This window comes from Lissotriton helveticus, chromosome 8 (assembly GCF_964261635.1).
Source record: "Lissotriton helveticus chromosome 8, aLisHel1.1, whole genome shotgun sequence".
NCBI lineage: Eukaryota > Metazoa > Chordata > Amphibia > Caudata > Salamandridae > Lissotriton > Lissotriton helveticus.
In genome coordinates, this window is record NC_136069.1 from 962,780,699 (window position 1) to 962,805,378 (window position 24,680).

General features: G+C 40.6%; 1 protein-coding gene across 3 annotated transcripts in view; it reads right to left on the minus strand.

Annotated features, from left to right (window-relative positions):
* The window catches only part of TASL (TLR adaptor interacting with endolysosomal SLC15A4), a 197,857-nt gene that overhangs the window by 160,807 nt on the left and 12,370 nt on the right, over positions 1 to 24,680 (minus strand). Inside the window, exons 2-3 of one of the 3 annotated variants that reach the window (XM_078656099.1) lie at positions 16,679 to 16,739; positions 16,462 to 16,547 (exon numbers count right to left, since the gene is read on the minus strand). The exons of the other annotated variants lie outside the window; for them this stretch is intronic. The gene's annotated coding sequence lies outside the window, so the exon portion shown is untranslated. The remainder of the gene's footprint in view (positions 1 to 16,461; positions 16,548 to 16,678; positions 16,740 to 24,680) is intronic. 3 annotated transcript variants of the gene reach the window in all.

Sequence of the window (24,680 nt, forward strand, 5' to 3'; positions counted from 1 at the left end):
AGGTTCAGGGTGTAACTGAAGAAATGTTTGACGCTTCTTCCTCCTCGTCATCAGCAGATGAAACATCAACGGATACAATTTGTTGACTTGCAATTCGGGCTGCCTTGATCTCCCTTAGGTGCGCATGCCATTTGACAGTGTGCTGTCTCTCAAGATGACCTCTCTGGCCTCTGGTACCATAGTTGGTACCAAGCTTACCACGACTAACTCGAACCTTACAAATGGTACAAATGGCTATGTTTTCCCTTGTTGGGCTAACACTAAAGAAGTCCCAAACTGCGGACTTCAAATGTCTGTGGGAGGCGGAGGAGGCAATACTGGGAATGCTGCTAATGCCAGATGAACTGGAGGATGTGTGTTGCCGAAATTTAGTACGTTGTGCACTTACAGCATCACTAATTGAGGAAATGGAGGTCGAGGTGGATGGAGGTCCCTTCTGGCGAGAAAATATGGAAGCTGTAGGTGGTGGTGTACTAGTTAACTGCATTCGTGATGGTCCCATTGCCACGTCACCATCATCACGCTCAGCAGCATTTCGGGATAGGGTAAAAATGTCTGTTTGCTGCATGCCCGCTGAGGCTGGAGTGACGTCTATGATGACTGCGTCGTCGTCGTGAGAATCTTCATCAGCAGGAGTAATATACGCCACTTCTTGTTCAGCGTCATCATCACACTCCATAACTCTGAGACTTTCGGGGACCTTTCTTTTACGCTTAGCAACCTTTGTCAGATCATGGTGTGCCTCACTCTCAGACAGGCCTGGTGGTTGCCAATTTTCATTCATATCATCAGAAGGAAGGGGGCTTGAAGAAGATGTAGACACCATCCTTGATCTTTTCCTTGCTGGGGATCTGGAAGACAATGAATCATCAGGAGTGACTTCCTCATATGATACCTCGGCTTGAATGTCGATTTCCTGATGTGCCCCTACTTCGGGAGGAACAAATATTGTGGGCACTTGTGCCACTCCATGCACCTCTGCTTGCGCCTCTCCTTGCGCCACCTCTCCTTCCACATGTACTTGGGCTTGTACTTGCAGCACATGTGGTTGTTGTTGCGGCTGTGGTTGTTGAACACTCGTCAGATGAGTTACAACAACCTGTGTTGATTGAGGGATGCTGCTACTTTCTTGCGATGAGCCAACATCACTGGTCGATGGTGATTGATCAACTATACTGGCTGCCTCTGCAGCACTCAAGGGCTTGGACCTAAGTTGGCGTTGTGGTGGTGGCACTCAGCCCAATGGAGCGGAGGTGCTGCTCCCAGCTTGGTCCCCAGCAGACCCCGCTACTGCTGCAGGCATACTTTTTGTTTCCCAAAAAATGCGGCGGTCGGCACACCAGTCTCCTTGGTAAGTGGCGCCACTTGCATCTTCTGCTCCTTACTGGCAACTTTCTTGCTAGAGGAGCTACGGGCAACTTTTTTTGGGGCCATCTTCTCCAGATGTCAGAACAGCAGGCCGCAGTTGCACAAGTTGCAGAGTTCTCTGTGGCCAAACGTGACGTTGTGCTGCACACACCGCAGCAGAACTTCTTCCTGGCACTGATGAGAGGCTGATGATTCGTCTTTCTGCACCTAAAAGCAAACAAAGCCAGAGGAATATCAGTTAAATAAATGTTGCATATGTAGCGCTTCAATTAATAGTTTGCAAGTAAGCATTTTTATTATACCCACCCCCCCCAAAATGGAAAGACCAATAAAATGCACCACTGACAGAGTACCCCTGGGCATAATGGCTGAAAGCATGTCAGACTGGGTGCACGCCTATGGCACAACAAAGCATACTGCCTGGCTTCAAAATGGCCCCTAGACCCCCACCACATGGCCAGGCCCTGCCTGTACCAGTCCTCAAAATGGCCCCCACCCACATGGCCATGCCCCACCAACACCCCAAAAAATTGAAAAACACACAAAAATCACCACAATCCAATGCCATCCATGCCCTCCATGATGTTTACATTAAAGAGACCCCACAGAAAGACTCAGTCCATGCACCACTGAGTACCCCTGGGCAAAAGGCCCCAAGGACAGCCCAAAAATCTAAAAACACACAAAAATCACCACAATCCAATGCCATCCATGCCCTCCATGATGTTTACATTAAAGAGACCCCACAGAAAGACTCAGTCCATGCACCACTGAGTACCCCTGGGCAAAAGGCCCCAATAGCAGCCCACAAATCGAAAAACACACAAAAATCACCACAATCCAATGCCATCCATGCCCTCAATGATGTTTACATTCAAGACACCCCACAGAAAGACTAGGCCCATGCACCACTGAGTACCCCTGGGCATAATGGATGAAAGCATGGCAGACTGGGTGCAGGCCTATGGCACAACAAAGCATACTGCCTGGCTTCAAAATGGCCCCTAGACCCCCACCCACATGGCCAGGCCCTGCCTGTACCAGTCCTCAAAATGGCCCCCACCCACATGGCCATGCCCCATCAACACCCCAAAAAATCGAAAAACACACAAAAATCACCACAATACAATGCCATCCATGCCCTCAATGATGTTTACATTAAAGAGACCCCACAGAAAGACTCAGCCCATGCACCACTGAGTACCCCTGGGCAAAAGGCCCCAACAAAAGCCCAAAAATCGAAAAACACACAAACATCACCACAATCCAATGCCATCTATGCCCTCAATGATGTTTACATTCAAGACACCCCACAGAAAGACTAGGCCCATGCACCACTGAGTACCCCTGGGCATAATGTATGAAAGCATGACAGACTGGGTGCAGGCCTATGGCACAACAAAGCATACTGCCTGGCTTCAAAATGGCCCCTAGACCCCCACCCACATGGCCAGGATCTGCCTGTACCAGTCCTTAAAATGGCCCCCACCCACATGGCCATGCCCCATCAACACACCAAAAAATCGAAAAACACACAAAAATCCCCACAATACAATGCCATCCATGCCCTCAATGATGTTTACATTCAAGACACCCCACAGAAAGACTAGGCCCATGCACCACTGAGTAACCCTGGACAAAATGGATGAAAGCAAGGCACATTGGATGCAGGCCTATGGCACAAAGCACGATGCCTGGACTCAAAATGGCCCCTTGACCCCCACCACATGGCCAGGCCCTGCCTGTACCCGTCCTCAAAATGGCCCCTACCCGCATGGCCATGCTCCACCAACAGCCCAAAAAATCGAAAAACACACAAAAATCACCACAATCCAATGCCATCCATGCCCTCCATGATATTTACATTAAAGAGACCCCACAGAAAGACTCAGTCCATGCACCACTGAGTACCCCTGGGCAAAAGGCCCCAACAACAGCCCAAAAATCGAAAAACACACAAACATCACCACAATCCAATGCCATCCATGCCCTGAATGATGTTTACATTCAAGACACCCCACAGAAAGACTAGGCCCATGCACCACTGAGTACCCCTGGGCATAATGGATGAAAGCATGGCAGACTGGGTGCAGGCCTATGGCACAACAAAGCATACTGCCTGGCTTCAAAATGGCCCCTAGACCCCCACCCGCATGGCCAGACCCTGCCTGTACCAGTCCTCAAAATGGCCCCCACCCACATGGCCATGCCCCATCAACACCCCAAAAAATCGAAAAACCCACAAAAATCACCACAATACAATGCCATCCATGCCCTCAATGATGTTTACATTCAAGACACCCCACAGAAAGACTAGGCCCATGCACCACTGAGTAACCCTGGGCATAATGGATGAAAGCAAGGCATATTGGATGCAGGCCTATGGCACAAAGCACACTGCCTGGATTCAAAATGGCCCCTTGACCCCCAGCACATGGCCAGGCCCTGCCTGTACCAGTCCTCAAAATGGCCCCCACCCACATGGCCATGCCCCATCAACACCCCAAAAAATCAAAAAACACACAAAAATCACCACAATCCAATGCCATCCATGCCCTCCATGATGTTTACATTAAAGACACCCCACAGAAAGACTCAGTCCATGCACCACTGAGTACCCCTGGGCAAAAGGCCCCAACAACAGCCCAAAAATCGAAAAACACACAAAAATCACCACAATCCAATGCCATCCATGCCCTAAATCATGTTGAAATTCAACAAAACAGTTGTATCATGCACCCATAACTAACCCTGGTCCTACTGGATACTACTGTGGCTACCCACAATATTTTTTATTTAATGTTCTGAAAAAGTTCCAAAATTGTAGTTCCAGCAACTGTAATGCCCCAAACAAACTTACTTGTGAAATTTCTAATCCAAAAGTGATCCAAAGAAAGTCAAAAAGGCCTCAAATCCAAATATCCAGCAGCATCCACAAAAAGTAATCCTTCCAGGTCAAGATCCAAATCAAAGTGACCAGCACATGAAGAAAGCACTGGGAGGAGCCTGCTGGACAGGAACAGGAAGTTAGAGACTGTGGGGCACTTCCTTCCTCCCCCCCCACCAAAATGGACTCCTTGCAAAAAAAAGTGCAGGCAAATGTCAACCTGAGGAGTTATTCTGATAAAAATCATCATTTTCAGAAGGTTTATGCTGACTGCTGGTGGATTTCTTTTGCGAAATTGCACATTTTGCAATTTCGCAATTGCGAGATTGTCGCTGCCCGCCGCATCTACGCGTTCGCAAGTGTTTACTCCCGTGATGCGTGATCACGGGCCTTTATGACGTACTCGCGTTGACAAACTCTTGCTGTGCAAGATGGCAAGCCGCGATGACGTAATCGCGGTCGACAAACTCCCGCGGGATCGCGCAGCAAGATCCAAAATGGCGCTGCACACGCAAACATGGAGAAAAACAACTCTTCAAACGCTGAATGACGTTAAGTGAACGCCGCGCGCCTCAAAATGGTATAATATTCTATTTGTCAAGCGTGACCAAGCAAAAAAATCCTCTTTGTGCGAATTTGTGAATTTTCGGCAAATTCGCAAGAGTTCGCGGATTGCAAATTTGCCGAAAATCCGCAAAATCTGCGAGCGGGACGGATTTTACGCCCATGCTTAATAAGCAGTACCCCAATAGGTCTCCAGCACCTACTGAATGTCACTCCGGCATACTCACAAGAAAATGCATTAAAATTAAACTACAGCAAAACTAAAATAATGGCAGTTAATTACCGTAAGAAGAAACATCTGAGCTGGTTCTTTGATGGTCATCGCTTGGAACAAGGAGTAATGTATTAATACCTAGGGGTAATGCTGGACCAAAACAATTCATCAAAACCACAATTAGAAGCCCTGCGGAGAAAGGGGGTAACGACCTACCTAGCTATAAAGCCCTTAAAGAAGCTTTAACCGGACCTGACATTCGACCCTCTATTAAGGATCTTGCAAGCAAAACTCCAGCCAACGATTACTTATGGGAGCGAAGCGCGGAAGGGAAAACATGCAACAACTCTCGATAATATAATATCTAAAGCATAACGAGCAATTTTACAGCTTCCGAAAATGGTCTCCCCGGCCCAAATACGATTGGAATTTGGGCTCCAAAAACAGTCCCTTGAACGCATGGGAGCATTTGTGAAATGTTGGCACAAAATTAAAGGCGATGAAAAGGGAACCCTGAACGACCAACTTTGGATGGAGATTTCCCGTGCAGGAAAAACACCAGCAAGCGTTTACCTTGAGGAATCTATTAAACAGCTGGGTTTAAGAGAACTGTGGAACGTTCAGGTAAACCATCTAACATTAAAAAAACGGTGACAAAGGCAACTTGTTTACTATCTGCATTGAGGACAAGAAAACATTAGCTAAAAGATCACACGGCTGGATGGTCCTACACACATACAACAAATTAAAACCACAGTTTTACCTGAAAATGGGATTAAAAATTAACATCAAGGAAAAATTCCTAAAACTCCGATGGGGGGTCGGCCCCTTTAAACAATTTCTGCCGCCTTGGGAGAGAAAGGAAGGAGCCCAGCAGTGTTGTTTATGTGGCAGCGGTGTCGAGGACGCAATTCATGTTATATTCATCTGCAACACGTTAAAAGATATAAGGGTTACCCTGTTAAAGCCAGCACTCAAACAGTACGGAGCCAGAACATGTAGACAAGCACTAATGTTGTGCTTCAACCCCGATCTGGTTCAACTAAACTGCCGGCTAATTAAATTCCTCGATATAACCGCAAAAAGAATAAAATATGGGAAAGAGGCGCAAAAAGACTAATCTTTACATGAACTGACTGGAACGCAACTAGAATAGCAATACTCAAAATAATATTAGTAATGAGCAAGGCTAATGTACGGAATGTTTTTTAATGATTTGTGTTATTTTAATATGATGTAAAACCATTTATTATATAATAATTTTAATACAAGACATTTTTATCTTTTGTATGCAACGGTTTTAATTAATCACGCATAATAAATAAAACTTCAAAACTTCAAACTTCCTCTCTGGTGGTAGTTTATACAGTTATTACTCCCACGTCTAAACGTGGCAGCGGTGAGATTAAGAATAGTCTAGCACCACATGTCCATTGTTCTTATTGGGAGGTTGGCACAGTGCCTGTGGGCTCCACCATTGGATTGGTTACTTTGCCCTTGTTGTTTATTCCAGTTGCACACTCAAAGTATGCTGTGTTGTAGTGTTGCTGACCATCACTACTCAGGCCTCTGATGAAGTTTACAGTGGTGGCTAGCTGCAATTAACACAGGTGGGGAAAAGGCACACTGGCATGCACTAATAAAAACCAGCAGTGCCCTTTGGCCTTTTGGGAAACGCAAGACACCAAAAGTGGAGAATATTTTTTTTTATTCAGGAAGATGAAACGGTCCTTGGTGAGCACAGGCTCCCAGCAGCTGCCTGCCCCAGCTTCTCAGAATCCACAAGCCGGATTCCAGATGTGGAGCACTCAGCCATCTAGGAACAAGGTAACCAGATTACATAGTAAACACAACACTTCTCCCTGCCTAAAAATGAATAACATTAATGTGAAACACATAAGGACGAATCAGGGAGTTTATACTTGGATGACCTGGTATAGTACCAGGCACTAAGTAAAACAACAAAAAATAATGCAAACTACACAAACTGCCTAAGAAATATGAACCCTTACGAGTAAACATAGGCCTCCAGGGCTTTAGGTTTGGTCCTTATGTGCACGCTGGGTTCTCTCACACGTGGTTTCCCAACTTCATCTCCATTGACATCCCCTTCCAACCATTCCTTCTTTTCCACTTCATTGCATATGGCAACTTTCCTAGTGTTGCACCATTTCCCATCAGATAACCTGATGGCATTTCCTTTTACATTCATCACTAACCTCTGGGAGGACAATTTAGAAACTACCTTCTTTTGATAGCATGCACTCTGACCCACATTCCTTTTGTAAGCATCCTGTCACCTACTTTCACTTTTTCATTGTGTCTCTGCCTATATCTGGTTGGATAACTATCAACTCTCCTGCGCACTTTGTCATAATCCACACACCGCAGAGGAGTTCTGGCCATCCAGGCTGAATCTCCCACAGTACAAGGTACTCTTCTTTTAAGGAGCCAGAAGGGAGTTTCCCTCATTGCTGTGTGTAGCGTGATGCGTTAGTGCCACAACATCTCCTTCACTTGCTTCCTTCAGGAAATATTACTCGCTAAGGCCAATTGTATACTCTCCCCCAAAACGCGGTTGAAGCGTACAATTAAACCATTTCACCTAGGATGATACACAGGAGTTCCGCACTGTCTGATCCTTCACCTCTTGAGAAAACTATAAAATTCTTCAGACACAAATTGGGTTCCATTATCAGTCAATATTTCTGCCAGACAACCCACCCGACAGAAGTTATTCTCTCATAATGCAATTGCTTTAAAGGTTTTTACCTCCTTCACAAACCCCACCTCAGGCCACTTTGAGTAATAATCTAGCATTACAATGGCATATTTCTCGTTCATCCCCAAACCATCGAAAGGTCCAAATATATCCATGGCAACCCTTTCCCACGGACATAAAGGCAAGGCTACGGGGTTAATCCTAGTCTCAGGCTTACGCGAGATTTGTCACTGCAAGCACATGGAGTACAATTTCTGACATATCTCTCCACCTGCTTGTCCATTCCAGGCCACCATAAATTGACCCATGCCCTTCTTTTCATAGCCAATATGCCTCCATGTCCCTCATGAAGCAAACTTAACACTCTATCCCTCAGATCAATAGGTACAACCAATCTCGTATCTCTTCTCAGTATTCCATTCTCCATGGATAATTCCTCACAAACATTTTGAACAGTTCTAAATCTTCATCACCATTCTATCCCTTTACATCGGGCAAAAGTTTGCTGGGTTCCACCAAGACAGGATCCTCCGAAACAGCATTTGCCCATTCTTCCTCCTTCATGGAACCATCAAAACCCGACAATTCTGCCACTATGCATTCCTCATCCTTGCTTTCATCACCACATCCAATGGAAATCTGGATAGGCAATCTGCATTTATATTTTTAACCCAGGTACATATTTTACCTCAAACACATATTCCTGGAGGCGATTCAACCATTTAGCAATCTGTGGTGTGCCCCTTCCAGCACCAGCCGTGGTGAACAAATCTCTTAACAGCTTATAGCCTGTGCGTAACATATATCCAACCCACACAACGTACCGCCCGGTTTCGCTACTCCCCTTGACCAGTGAAATCTTAGAAAAACATGTAAATAAACCGTTACTAACTATCTTGAATCCCACGAGGTTTTACATACCCCCCAGGCAGGATTCAGACCTAACCATGGCACAGAAACAGCCCTACTAACGGTGCGCAGTCTAAATATCGAGTTTTTTATTTCGACTGGACATAATATCGACTCCAGAATATCGAGATGGCATTAATATCGAGGTAAGTAATATCGATGTATTTTTTATCGATTTTTATGTTTTTAAAAAAATATCGATTGATAAAATATCGAGTAAGTAATATTGTTAGTAAAAAATATCGATTTTTCTAGTAGTTTAAAAATATCGAAAGTTGTGTTATCGACAGTCATGATATCGACTGTCATGATATCGACTATTAATATGGATATAAATAATATCTAATAGTTAAATGTACATTGTTTTAATGTTTTATTACTACATTTATTGTTAAAATATATGTCATTTTTTTATTTGTTTATATAGAAATAATTTAAACAATAATTAATAATTTAAAAAAATATTTCAAATACTATAATAATTTCTAGGAGCGGGTAGTGGGTTTTTAGGGGAATAGGGTGGGAAGTATTTTAAATATAATTAATTAAATATGTAAATGTATTAATTGGTATTAATATTTAATTAATTGTTAATTAATTTTTTTATATATAATATTTAATTGGTAATTAATTTAATTTAATACATTAATTGCTAATTATGTTTATTTAAATAATTTATGTCATGTAGCGGGTTGTGAGTTTATAGGGAAATAGGGTGGGAAGTAATTTAATTAAAAATAAATATGTTAATTAATTAATTTGTATTAATATTTAATTAATTGATAATTAAATAATATATTTTAATTATGTATAATTTAATTGTTAATTAATTTAATTTAATTGAATAATTGCTAATAATGTAAATGTATATATTTTATGTTATGTAGCGGGTTGTGGGTTTATAGGGGAATAGGGTGGGAAGTAATTTAAATTTAAATAATTAAATATGTATTTTTATTAATTGGTAGTAATATTTAATTAATTGATAATTTAATTATATATTTTAATTTAAAAAAATGTAATTGGTAATTAATTTAATTTAATTGAATAATAGGTAATTATGTAAATTTATAAAATTTATGTCATGTAGCGGGTTGTGGGTTTATAGGGGAATAGGGTGGGAAGTAATATTAAATTAAATAATGAATATTTATTTTTATTAATTGGTAGTAATATTTAAATAATTGATAATTAAATCATATATTTTAATTAAATAACATTTAATTGGTAATTAATTTAATTTAATTGAATAATAGGTAATTATGTAAATTTATTAAATTTATGTCATGTAGTGGGTTGTGGGTTTATAGGGGAATAGGGTGGGAAGTAATTTTATTATAATTATTTAAAAAGGTAAATGTATTCATTGGTACTAATCTTTTAATATTTGTTAATTAAATAATGTATTTAAATTAAATTAAAATTAATTGGTAAATAATTTAATTTAATTGATTAATTGCTAATTATGTTATGTTAAATAATTTATGTCATGTAGGGGGTTGTGAGTTTATAGGGGAATAGGGTGGGAAGTAATTTAATTTTAATGTATTAAATATTTCAATTTATGAATTGGTAGTAATATTTAATTAATTGTTAATTTAAACATTAATGTTCATAATTTAAAATATAATTTCTAAATAAGTTTATCTAATTGATTAATTGCGAATTATGTTACATTAAATTTATACTTTTCTGTAGTGGGTTGTCTGTTTATAGGGGAATAGACTGGGAAGTAATATAATAATAAATAAGGAAATAATAATAGTTACTTAAGGTATATAACGTTTTGCACACAGCGTTTAAAAAGCACTACCTTTACAATGAAAATTTTACAATGTAAAAACCATAGCAACGCATGTATGTAGATAAAAAGTTTATACTATGCAGGTATTTTTACAACGCATACCATTACAACGTAAGTGTTGGTAAGTATATAATTATATTTAAAATGTTATATGTTTTGATTGTTGGGTAAAGGGGTATTTGTAGGGTTCAGGGTCAGTTTTCAGTATTTGGATAATGGAGCATTTTTAGGGTTCAGGGTCAGTTTTCAGTTTTTGGGTAAAGGGGTATTTTTAGGGTTCAGGGTCAGTTTTCAGTTTTTGGGTAAAGGGGTATTTTTAGGGTTCAGGGTAAATGTAAATGTAAATTGATACTTGTATAGCGCACTACTCACCCGCAAGGGTCTCAAGGCGCTTGTAGGAATACCGCTGTGGAACCCCTCCTGGCTTTCCCTGTGAGGTGTCCACTCCTGGGCACCCCCAAGGTGGAGGCCAGGCATCCTTAGCGTTGTGGGGGCCGTTGTGGAGATTAAGCAAGCTATTGCCCAGAGTTGCAGAGTGGGACTCCATGGTTGGAATAGGCACCGAGGCGAGAATTGTCAGGTCCGTGGAATTTTTTAGCCCAAGACCCGCCGAGGCAGGGAATTGAACCCTGGTCCCGGGATAGACCTCTGCATCAGGGTCTGCCGCTCTAACCATTGAGCCACACTTCTCCACAAGGTCAGTTTTCAGTTTTTGGGTAAAGGGGTATTTTTAGTGTTCTAGGTCAGTTTTCAGTATTTGGGTAAAGGGGTAGTTTTAGGGTTCAGGGTCAGTTTTCTGTTTGTGGATTAAGGGGTATATTTAGTGTGCAGGGTCAGTTTTCAGTTTTTGGGTAAAGGGGTATTTTTAGGGTTCTGGGTCAGTTTTCAGTTTTTGGGTAAAGGGGTATTTTTAGTTTTCTGGGTCAGTTTTCAGTTTGTGGGTAAAGGTGTATTTTTTGGGTTCAGGGTCAGTTTTCAGTTTTTGGGTAAAGGGGTATTTTTAGGGTTCTGCGTCAGTTTTCAGTTTGTGGGTAAAGGGGTATTTTTTGGGTTCAGGGTCAGTTTTAAGTTTTTGGGTAAAGGGGTATTTTTAGGGTTCAGGGTCAGTTTTCAGTTTGTGGGCTAGGGGGTATTTTTAGGGGTCTGGGTCAGTTTTCAGTTTGTCGGTAAAGGGGTATTTTTAGGGTTCTGGGTCAGTTTTCAGTTTGTGGGTAAAGGGGTATTTTTAGGGTTCAGGGTCAGTTTTCAGTTTTTGGGTAAAGGGTTTTTTTTTAGGGTTCAGGGTCAGTTTTCAGTTTGTGGGCTAAGGGGTATTTTTAGGGGTCTGGGTCAGTTTTCAGTTTGTCGGTAAAGGGGTATTTTTAGGGTTCTGGGTCAGTTTTCAGTTTGTGGGTAAAGGGGTATTTTTAGGGTTCAGGGTCAGTTTTCAGTTTTTGGGTAAAGGGTTTTTTTTAGGGTTCAGGGTCAGTTTTCAGTTTTTGGGTAAAGGGGTATTTTTAGGGTTCAGGGTCAGTTTTTAGTTTGTGGGTAAAGGGGTATTTTTAGGGTTCAGGGTCAGTTTTCAGTTTGTGGGTAAAGGGGTGTTTTTAGGGTTCAGGGTCAGTTTGGGGTTTTAGGGTAGAGGGGTACAGGGTACAAATAAGGTACATTTACATTTTCATTAATTGAATTAAATTTAAATACATTTAATTAAATTATTTTCTATTAATTTACATTAAATACAATATTATATAATTATAAATACTTATGTTGTAATGCTATGCGTTGTAAAGGTCTTTGCTTTGTAAAAACATTCGTTGTAAATAAATGTGGTGTAATGGTATTTGCGTTGTTAAAGTTTTGTTGTAAAGGTATGCGTTGTAAAAGTATGTGTTCAAATGTCATACATATTTTATTTAATTGTATTTAATAGAAAAAAATTGTAAATTAATTTATAATTAACAAATAAATTATTGGTAATTAGTTGTAATTTAGTATTAATAGGTAAGTTATAGAAATAATGATAGTTAATTAGTAATTTTAATATATTATTTATTATGTTAAATTTAATAGTTAATCATTTGTTAAAAGAATTACATTTATATTATTTATTTATTCATTTAATAATATATGAAGTATTTACTTTCCCTACTGTTGCACCCACTGGAGTGGGAATAGTAATTAGTATGGGTTCAGTGTCCAGCACCTTCCATGAGTTTACAATTGGTGAAATGGGAATTGTAATTTGTATGGTTTTAATGTGTAGTATGGTTTTGTGAGTTTATAATTTGTGCTGTGGAAATAAGAAGACATTTTTTATATAAATAATTAATATTGGTAGGATACTATAATAAAGTTTTAACATTCGATAGAATTTTTTTAATAATTATAATTATTGTTATTGTAGTACTTAAAAGATTAATACATTTTTTAAATTATTAACATTTTTAATGCATTTTTATATAGAATATTTTATATGTAATTAATATTTATATACAATAATAAAGAAGGAAACATACACAGGGTTTAATGTAATAAATGAAAAACAGTTTATTAACATATAAAAAATAAATTGTAAGTAGAGATTTATTTTTAATTTCAATTGAAAGTTTTTATTAAACAGTTTTTATTATCCAAAACAATATATGAAGTGCATATATATGTTTTTAACACATAAATGATATTAACATAATTTTATGTTTATTAACATATATTGTAATTTTAATAGTTAAAGAAAAAAAATGGTAATATGTACTTTTCATTTAATAACAATTATTTTATTCACATAGACATTGATTATATATTGTCATAGATAAATATGTACATTTCTTTTGTAACAGTAACATTTTTGTTTCTTACAAAGTATTCATATTTTTTTTAAATTAATATTATGAATATTGAACATATTTATAATATTAATTTTTACATAGATACACACAAAAATACATTTTTATATACATACATAATGTTTAAACTAATATTTGCTATTTTTATAAACACATTATTTGTAACAAAGTTATAGATGTAAATTTGTTTAACATATACATTATTTTTAAAATGTATATTTAAATCATCAAATATTATTTTAAGTATCACATAACAGTTGAATAATTATTTGAAAGTAATGAATATTTAGGAAATAATTTTCTACAATTTAAATAATTATTTACACTTAATATAATACTCATTGTATTTTTTTAAGTGTTGGAATATAGAAATTAGAGAGGAATTTGCTGTATACAGGGACTACTTTTTAACCGCGTAATGTTACTTAGGCGTATTTGGTGCTTCAACAGATCGCGGTTGGATGCTGCTTCCCGTTAGAGAGGGTAAGTTTGTTTTAATTGTATTTTACAAGTTAATGAAGTTATTGTTAGTGTATGTGTGGTGTGTTTAGGTTTATGTAGATAGGGTTATTAAGAGAAGATTGTGTGTTAGGTGTTAGGTAGAGTGTACGATATTAGATTTTTACCGCGTTTTAGTTGTAGGTGTGTGAGGTGAGGTAATATGTTGAAATGTTACAAAGATAATATGTTTGGTGTATAAATATGTGTTTTTATATATGTATGGGTGTTTTTGTGTGGGTGGGTATGTATTTTATTTTTTGCAGGTTATCGTCGCGTTTTACTGTTTTTGAGGAGTTTCTTCTTTTTCGATCAGAGTTGTGTGACGAGTATTATATACTCTTATTTTTGCACACAATTATTTTGGATTTCAAGTTTTCCAGGAGCGTTTTTTTTTCAACATTACTATTTTCGGGTTTTCTATCGTATATCGTGTCTATTACATTGGAAAGGAGTCGCTATGGATTTGCTTGTATTTTTGCTTTTTTTTTGGGCTTCCATGGATTGTATGGGTTTTTGCAAATGGTGTCGTATGGATTGCTTGGAATTGGATTACGTTTGAAGCTGCAACAGAACTGTAAGTATTTACCAAAATTTTTGTGGGTGGGGAAACTGTTTTAATTTTTGCTTTACTTACGTTGTATGTAACATTTTGTAAATACATTATCTAAATACATTTTATATATGTTAATATTATGTATTTGATAATTTAATTGCAAATTGTTACATGTTAAAATCAAGGAATTTAGGAAAGAAAATGCTTAATTTAACGTGTATAGTTATGTAATGTTTTAAAGAATAGTTTTTGCAATCATTGATAGATATTCTAGTCCTTTGTTAGTTGGATAGAGGGTAACTTGACTTTGGAGTGTGTTATACATTTTTTTAGTTTCTTTGGTGAGTTTAGGTCCGATCAAAGTTACTGATTGCTCCATTCGGAGCTCCTGGTAACTCTGTTCTTTTTGTAAGGATTGTATTAATTTGTGAAGGGTAGGTGTTCCTCGGCCTGTAGTTGCTTGGAAGGCATTGTGCCATCCTTCAACTGCATTGTTTGTTTTTGCTTCCTTATTTAGTGTGCTATGGTAGACATTCCACCAAGCTATTTGGTATTTGGGTTGTCTTCTATGGCCTGATCTGTGTAGCCTTCCTACCCATGTGTCTTCAAAGTAGTCAAGCATAGGGCTTAGTCTTTCTTCGTTTCTTTTATAGTAGGGGCTATCTATTAATAAGTTATAGTGCTCAGTTACATCTGTTAGTGGAACATAGGCTAGGGCGATGAGTTTTTTTATTTGATAAGCAAATGTGCTATCAGTGGCGTATTGGATACTCAAGGTAGATTTTTGTAGATGTCGCCAGATACATTGATTAAAATGGTAATAGCAACCTTGTATTGCTGTGTGAGGGTATGTTTTAAGGATGCTGTTTATCATTGCTTTTTCAAAGTCAATGATAATTTTTTGTGGAAAATAGTTGTTAGTATGTTGAATGACTTCAGTTAGTATTTCTTGATATGTAGCTTGCTGTTTGTTTGGTAGAAGGGCATAAAGGAATGGAATATTTGCATTTTGGAAATGACCATGGATGGTGTATAATTGATAAAAAGGTTTGGGGCATACAGAAAAAGTACCGTCCATCATCCAAGTTTGACATTGGGTAAGTTTAGTCATGTTGTTTGCTGTGGCAAACAGTATAACTCTTTTATCTTTAGATTTGTTGTCATAGAGTATAACATTTTCTTTATTGTGAGTTACAGAGAGTTCAGGGGGAATTAGCACTTCTTCAAAAGTTTTTGGTGTGGGAGGAGTAGTGCATGTTGCTCTTTTTTGTCTAGCTACAGTTCTTTTAAGGGATTCGATAGATGGTAATTGGCTAGAAGCATGTTGGGGAAGTACACTTAAATGGTGTTTCAGAATTGCAGTTGTTGGTTGATCAGTTCTAGTACTAGCTTCTTTAAGGGAATCTAGCATTTGTCTAAGCTCTATTTCTGTTACATTGGGTGGGTGATTATGTTCCTTAGTATAAGTAACAGTACTTTCCTGAGTTATAGCTCTACCATAACATTTGTTGGCATAATATTTCGTACACTTCCAAAACACTTTCAAATCTTTTTGTTTCTCTTGAGTGTAGACATAGTGTGGCTAGTGGAGAAGTGTGGCTCAATGGTTAGAGCGGCAGACCCTGATGCAGAGGTCTAGTCCGGGACCAGGGTTCGATTCCCCGCCTCGGCGGGTCTTGGGCTCAAAATTCCACGGACCTGATAATTCTTGCCTCGTGCCTATTCCAATCACGGAGTCCCACTCTGCAACTCTGGGCAATAGCTTGCTTAATCTCCACAACGGCCCCCACAACGCTAAGGATGCCTGGCCTCCACCTTGAGGGTGCCCAGGAGTGGACACCTCACAGGGAAAGCCAGGATGGGTTCCACAGCGGTATTCATACAAGTGCCTTGAGACCCTTGCGGGTGAGTAGTGCGCTATACAAGTATCAATTTACAATTTACAATCCCATGTAACAAAGAAGCATTTTCCCTTTTTGTGAATAAATGAATTTAGCTCCTTCAGTCATGATTGTATTGTAGTGCTAGGAGGTAATTAAAAGAGAATGTCATTACATTTTTTGTAAAAATAATGTTGTATTCTAATAATACAGTTTAATACATTTTTAATGTACCTGTAATTCTTGTGATGATTTCAAGTAGATCTTTTCAGGTGTTGATGTTCTTCAAACTGTTATTTTCTGTGTATATCTTTTTGTACCTGTGACAGTTGAGAAAATGTGTACAAATATTTTATTACTATTTATGATATTTTGATAGAGGTTTTTAGCTAGTTTCTATTTAGTTACCTATCTATTAAATGTCGAATTTACATTTCAATTATATACTTACTTATTTATATTTAACTTTTGATGTCCAGGTGTTGTGTAGGTCTTCTGTATTTTCTTTTTGTCTGTAGGAAAAGTAGTAAAAAAAATATATATATATTTTAAGTATTTGGCTTTTAAATATAGGTGTGAGGTTTGAGAGTTACATTTTCGATGGCTAATAATGTAGTAGTACTTACTTTATTTTTTTATTTATTTATTTATTTATAGAGGCTTTTGTAGCGCGCTCTGTTACTAAAATGATAGTATCCTGGCGCGGGAGAAAGGGAGGTCAGATCAAATTATATCCAGATTAGAGGGACAACCATTAGGCAGTGATGTTAAAGAAATGGGTTTTTAAGCCCTTCCTGAACGCCGTAATGGACGTGGATGTTCTCAAATGGAGAGGAAGGGTATTCCAAGCTCTCGCCGCTCTGACAGAGATGGATTGGCCGCCGAGCCTGCTGTATTTAAACTTTGGCACATTCATTTGGTGGAGATTGGTAGACCTGAGAGGGCGGTTGGGGATATAAAGGGAAAATCTTTTTCTCAGGTAAACTGGACCCGTTTGATGGACTGCTCGGTATGCCAGCACAAGGATTTTAAATAAGATCCTTTGAGCAACTGGAAGCCAGTGGAGAGTTCTAAGAGGTTGACGAACACTAGAACTTCTGGGTATATTAAACAACAGCCGAACCGCAGCATTTTGAAGGACTTGAAGGCGATCAATCAGATAGGCCGGAAGTCCACATGAGAGGGCATTCGCATAATCCAATCTGGATAATATGAGGGCGCGAATGACCGTCTCCTTGGCCTCTCTCGGGAGCAGAGGGAGAAATCTGCGCAGGGTTTTTAGTGTGGAAAAGCAAATTCCAGTAAGTCTTTTCAGATGGTCCTCAAATCTGAGGTTGTCGCTAAACCAGACTCCTAGGTTTTTTGCAGGTCCACCGATAGATTTGGGACATGGGAGATCGGTGGGCCAGAGGGAGTCACTAAAGTTATCTGGAAAGGAGCCATACAGCAGGATTTCAGATTTGCTCTCATTACATTTAAGTTGGGCACACGCCAGCCAGCGAAAGACCAATGATAGACAGAATTGAGCTCTCGATATGTCCAAGTTGTTTTTAGGCCATGTGAACAAAAGCTGTGTATCATCGGCATAGGCCATAATTTTTGCTCCTAGCTGTTCTGCAAGATAAATGAGAGGGGTCATATATATATTAAAAAGCAGGGGGCTGAGGGTGGAGCCCTGTGGGACACCAGTTGAAAGTTTTTTGGGAGAGGAGGAAAAAGGCGGCATCCACACTTGCTGGGACCTATTATCTAAAAAAGATGTCAGCCAGCCGAGAGCGGAACCAGTTATGCCTATGGCTGCTAGTTTGGTAAGTAAGAGGGAGTGAGGAACCGTATCGAAGGCGGCAGAGAGGTCCAATAAAATCAGAGCCGCTCTGCCGCCTCCGTCCAAACATTCCCGGATAGCCTCAGAAACCTCAACTAAAGCCGTCTCTGTGCTGAAAGCAGCTCTAAAGCCTGATTGCGCTGGGTGAAGAGCCTGAGAGCTTTCAACAAAATTATCCAACTGTGTGAATGCGACTTTTTCACATATCTTTGCCAGGGCCGGCAACAATGATATGGGCCGGAAGTTAGCGGGGACCTTCGGGTCTAAGCCATTTTTTTTAAGAAGTGGTAACAGTTTGGCCTGCTTCCAACATGCCGGAACAGTGGCAGTGGAAAAAGAGAGGTTGACAATATGTGTCACCTCTTGGCCAACTGTATTGGCCAGGCCCGCAAGGACTCTGGCAGGGCAGGGGTCAGCGGGGGATCCTGATTGTAGAGTAGCAAGAATTTTAACAACGTCTGTTTTATCAACTGGAGTAAAAAGGACAAACTGATCCATAGGGACAGGGATAATGGGGGGTGGAATAGTCATTGAGGATGGAAAATTATTACAGACAGTAAGTAAATCGTCTTGGATTTTAGCAATTTTGTCCACAAAGAACACAGAAAGTTCTTCACACCATTTTGCAGAAGAGGTTAGAAGAGGTTGGGCGGCACATGGAGAAACAAAGCTTTTAACAACAGCAAAGATTTCCCTGCTATTGTTATTAGCCTTGGTTATATGCCCATCGTAGTATAGACTTTTTGCCGATTTAATTGCTGCGTAGTACCTCTTTTGTGCCGTCCTCAGTTCTTTCTTGGCCTCAGGGAGATAGGCTTGTCTCCAACGTCTTTCAAGTTTTTTACAACCTGATTTGAGATCGCGGAGAGTATTAGAGAACCAAGGTTTAGAGGGGGTGGAGCGCACTCTGCAAACACGACCTGTTTTAGTTGAAGAAGCGGCTCCACATTTAATCCATGAGTTGAAAGAACTAACGGCTGACTCAATATCAGAGGGAAGTGTAGGGCGAGAGGTATCTAATTGATCACAAAGCGTAACTATATTAATTTTCTGTGTATGAGCAGCTGGTTGATTGGTCTCAGCGGGACAGGATAGGGGCCAGGTGAACGTAATCAGCATATGGTCAGACCAGGTTACTATTTCAGGGTAAGACATATTTATATCAAAGTTAGTGCATACTAGGTCAAGAACGTGACCCCCTGAATGAGTAGGAGCCTTAACCCACTGTTTTAAATGGGTCATCGCAAAAATATCATTTAACCGAACTGTGTCAGGTAGATCTAAATGGTCCACATGAATATTTAAGTCCCCCAAATGGAGATATCTGGAGTATTTCAGGGCCCGTTGGACTATCATGTCCTCTAGTGCCTCTAGAAATTTACCTGCATGGCCAGGTGGCCGATACACCAAAGTTCCACCTAAGGTAAAATGTGCCCCCAAAGAAAGAGAGACTTTAGATAGGTGTAGCTGTCTTTATGTTGAAGTCAATCAGTTTTCTTTCAGAAATCCTGCAGAGTTTCGTCTTCCTTTAGTTAGGAGATGTAGGCTGCATTTTTAGTTTGCTGTAATCTTGTTTATATAGTATTAGTCTAATTGTTTCAGAAATAGGATTGGTTGTTTAAATTGATAGTCTGTTTTTATTTGTGGATTTGAATTTTTTTACCTGTTATACTAATTGCTTTCCTTATATGGGTGACGCCAATTAACGTTTTTTTAAAGTATAAGGCCCGATTTAGTATAGGTAATGTTATCGTTATATTTGTAAAGTGGAGGAATATATATAATTTGCAGTAAGAAATGTTTAGTTGTTCGAAATATTGTTTATGTATTATAAAATGTATGTTTGTATTTATTTTGTGTTATAAATGTTAGGAAATTATATAATATATTTTATCGATTTATATAAACAATATATGAATAATTATGATTAGTATGACTACATTTTAAGATAATAAAGTGATGTATTCAAGGATGTAGTAATGTCGATATTTTTAAAAAACGATAAATTTGCTATCTATATTTTTGTATTCGATATTTTGACTGTTTTTTATTTAAATATGTGATAATCGATGTTTTTGAAATCGATAATGTTGTTAGTCGATATTGTTGTAGTCGTTGTTTTTTGTAGTCGATATTGTGGTTTCGATATTTTTGTTGTTTGTTGTTTAAGTATAGGCAATCGATAATTTTGTATTTGATAATTTGTCATCGATATTTTGTCCAGTCGATATTCGGTCTGTCGAGGTTATGTCAGTGAACCCTACTAACAGTTATGGAGGAATCACGGAAAGTCCTTGATCTGGGAGGCACAATGGCAATGATTCTGCTTGATTTAAGTGCCACATTCAACACTGTAAATCACGACATTCTACTGGATAGACTTGAGGAGGTGGGAGTGGCAGGCAATTTTCTCTCCTGGCTCAGGTGTTTTTTAACAGATAGATCATTCCATGTATTTGAAGGCAGGCATACCTCAAGAAAGATCCCACTAACTTGTGGGGTCCCACAGGGGTCAACATTGAGCCCCACTCTTTTTAATGTATACCTGAGACCTCTGGCTGTGTTAGTCCCCCCATATGGGGTCCAGATAGTGACGTATGCGGTGACACTCAATTGGTGGTAGCCCTCAACCACCCAAAGAAGAGCAAAATTGACCTTGAAGTGTGCCTAGGAAAGGTGGCCACCTGGATGGACCTATCATACCTTAATCTCAACGGGGATAAGACTGAGCTCATGATTCTCGGCAATCCCACAAATAAGCCCCTCAGAGGTGAACTGGCCAATCTCCTTGTGTCCAGCCCCAATACCTAAAGAAAGGATTAAAAGCCTAGGAATTAGGCTAGACAGATCACTTAAACGTGACCGCCAAGCGATAAAAGTAGCGGCTATATGCTTTGGAGTCCTAAGGCAATTGAGGAAAATATTGCCTTTGCTCCTGGAAACAGCCAGCAGAACTATGGTGCAAGAATTAGTACTCCCACGGTTGGACTATTGTAATTCACTATACCTGGGCACACCGAATGCCACAACAAGGAAACTTCAGGTGGTGCAGAACTGCGCAGCCAGACTGCTACACAACATACCCAGAAAACACTTGGCTAAACCAGCACTGAAGGCATTACACTGGTTACCCATCTCAGAAAGCATAAGGTTCAAGTTACTCTGCATCGCACACAAGACACTCTGGGGTACATGCCCTAAAATGAACTGCTCTCTTATGTCCTTTCACCGACCCTCTTGTAGCCTTAGATCAGCAAACCTATACCAAACAAAGGTCCCAAGAATCCTGGGAGCACGTTCAGGAGGTCGTATGTCCTCATACAATGCACCCATTTTATGGAACACACTCCCGATCCAGATCAGATCAACGACCTACCATCTTACATTCAGGAAGCAATTAAAGACTTGGCTCTTCCAGAACTTGCAGTAAGACCGTTAATTACTTATGGCTCAACGAGTGCTGGGATGCCTAAGGGTAGCCATGCACTCTATCAAAAAATAATAAGAATTAATTAATTAATAAATAGCACAAAAGTAAAAAATTTTGCACACCCCACCAACAAGAAAGGGCCTCATTCTACACTGTTGAATATATACTTTCCGCTCCCTTCAAGGTGCCTGACACAAAAGCCAACACCCTCTCCTTCTTGTCATGTAACTGCATGAGAACCATTCCCAAACCATAATTGGTGGCGTCTGTCACAATAATGTTTTTTTCTAGAGGATCAAAAGACTTCAGTGTGATGGCTTTCACAATGGACTCCTTGACCCCTTCAAATGCAGTCTGACATTCTTGAGACTACGGAAACTTGGCACCTTCCTTCATGATCTCTCGCAATACATGTGCCTTGTCTGTGAAATGGTGTAAAAACTTGGCAAAATATTCTGCCAGCCCAGGAAGCATCTCAATAGATCTTTATCTTAGGGAGTAGGGGCCTTTTCAATCACCTCAAACAACTTAAGTTTGGGTTTTACTCTCTCATGCGTCAAGGTATGTCCCAAGTACTCCACCTCCCTGTTATCAAACTTACATTTCTCCAAACATATGGTCAAACTAGCTACGTCTATCCGAGATAGCAATCCCCAGCAAACGTTTCACCCTTTCAATGAAATGACAGCAGTCGCATACACAAGTCCACTGAATCACAAAAAAACATAGCAATGTGCTTCTTCGTTTCTTTTATTCTTTTCCTCTTTTTTCTTTTTATTCGGACAGGTTCTTTGCCAGCCAACACGTGTTTTGTCGCCACAGTGGGATTATAAACCCGCAACTTTTTCAAGGCTCAAATGTCCCTTGTCCTAATCTATTTCAAATGTGGTGATAATTCCCTCCCGCCGAGCATGACGATGGGGGAAATATGTATGATCCTGAAGCTGGGGGGGGGACGTCCTTGAGCCTTCATCGTATCGACCGATCACGATGATCAACATGGACGTTAAGATCTTTTGCAAGCTCCTGGCCTCGCGCTTAGCGCCGTACATGACTCACTTGGTCCACGAGGACCAGTGCGGTTTCATACCGGGGCGCAATACGGCTATGAATTTACGGCGGTTGACTCACATTCTACATGAGGTGCGTGGGCGAGAGGAGCAAATGGAGTTGGTACCTATTAACCTCCCCAAGGTGTTCAACACAGTCAATTGGGGTTATTTCCTCGAGGTCCAATGTGCTGTGGGGCTAGGCCCCAATTTTTGTCGCTGGATTCACATCTTGTATACTGCCCCTCGTGCCAGCGTGAAACTTGGGGGTGCACGGTCCGAGGAGTGGTGGCTGGGATGGGGTACACGCCAAGGTTGTCCCCGCTCGCCGCTACTATTTGCCCTAGCCATAGAGCCCTTTGCTGTCCGGGTCGGACAGATATGGAACAGTGGGGTATCAGGGTGGGGGACACGTGCAACGTTATCTCCCTGTATGCGGATGATGCCTTGTTCTATTTGAGCGCTCCCCGGGACGCATTGCCGATACTGCTGCAACACTTAGATCAGTTTATGGAGGTGTCGGAGTTACGACTTAACCACAGTAAGACTCTGATCTTTCCACAGGCAGGGCTTCATTCGGTGCCCTTGGGAGACCTACCAGATCTCAGGCTGCGCTGGGAACTAGAGGGATTTCGTTACCTTGGAATACAGGTGGCTCCGATGGACACGCAGGTGCTAGCCCGGAATGTGGATCGTATAATCACGTCCCTACAGCAGTCAGTATCTTTTTGGAATTCTCTGCCACTCTCGTTGATGGGACGGCTGGCTGTCTCCAAGATGGTAATGCTTCCTAGGATGTTATATGTCCTCCAGAACTCATTGTGTCCGCTCCCACCCCGAGTTTTTAGCACTCTCAATACGCTACTCATGTCCCTCCTGTGGGCGGGATGACGCAGTAGGGTAGCCCTTCACACCGTCGTCTGCAGCTACGAGGGGGGCCTTGAAGATCCACGCTTCGATTTATATTATTATGCGGCCCAGTTGCAACAAGCGCGACCCGTTGGTTTACAGATGCAGACAATTGGGAGACACGCCTCCTCTCTGGTAGGGTGGACATCCAGACGCTACAGGTCGCCCTGATGCAGGGTAGAGGGGTGGATATGTCTCTTCCTTATGTTGTGTGACACACGGCCGGCATATGGCAGTGGTTTGTTGAGAGGGTCTTACGGAGGGCACCCTTTCACAGGGAGCTCCCGATCTGGATACTTGCCCCCTTCATCAACATGGGGCAGTACATGTCCTTTCACTCTTGGGGGGAGGGTGGTTGCGAAGTTCTGACTGACCTTTACCCTAACGAGTCCTTCCTTACTTATGAGCAAGAAGAAGAGGCCTTTGGCCTTGGACGGGGACAATATCTACACTTTCGTGGACTCCAAGATGTGGTGAAGGTCACCTGGCCCCAGTACCCAGACGTTCCACCACTGACCCACACCTTAGACATCCTTCTTTCCTGCGGCAAGGGGTGTAAACTGATTTCTCTCCTGTAGAAGGCCATGAAACAGAATTCAACCCCACCGGTGCCGCCGTCCCGGGCGGCCTGGGAGGCGGATCTCGGCACTCCACTGGAACAGAGACAATGGGCAAACATAGGCTCACTCACACGCAAGGTCTCATGCAATGCAAGGTTTAAACTAACACACTTCAATTTTTTACACCACACCTACCTAACCCCAGTTTCCCTGAAGCGTATCTATAGGGATAGAGGAGACAGATGCCCTAGATGTAACACTGAGAAAGCGGGCTTCCTAATCTTGGCCTGGGACTGCCCTTTGGTCAGGCGATTCTGTGAGGGGGTGGTGGAGGGAATAGTCACAGCTACAGGCCTTCGGATGGCACTTGAGCCCCTGCATTGTCTGCTTGCGTTAGTCAGGAAACCCAAGAAAAAGAAGCTTTCATATCAATTCCTACAATTAATGTTGGTACTAGCCAGGCGAAGGGTGGCGATAACTTGGATGGGGCAGAGGGCTCCGGAGGTGCCCATTTGGCTCAGAGATGTATGGGAGTGGTCCATGGCTGAGGAAACTCACATGCAACTCACTCGGAGGGATGAGAAGCTGCAGGACAACTTAATGGCCTGGCGTGGCATATGTGCGTCAGGGCTAGCGGAAGAGGAGCTATCTGCACACGGTACGACTGACAGTGGGGGCAG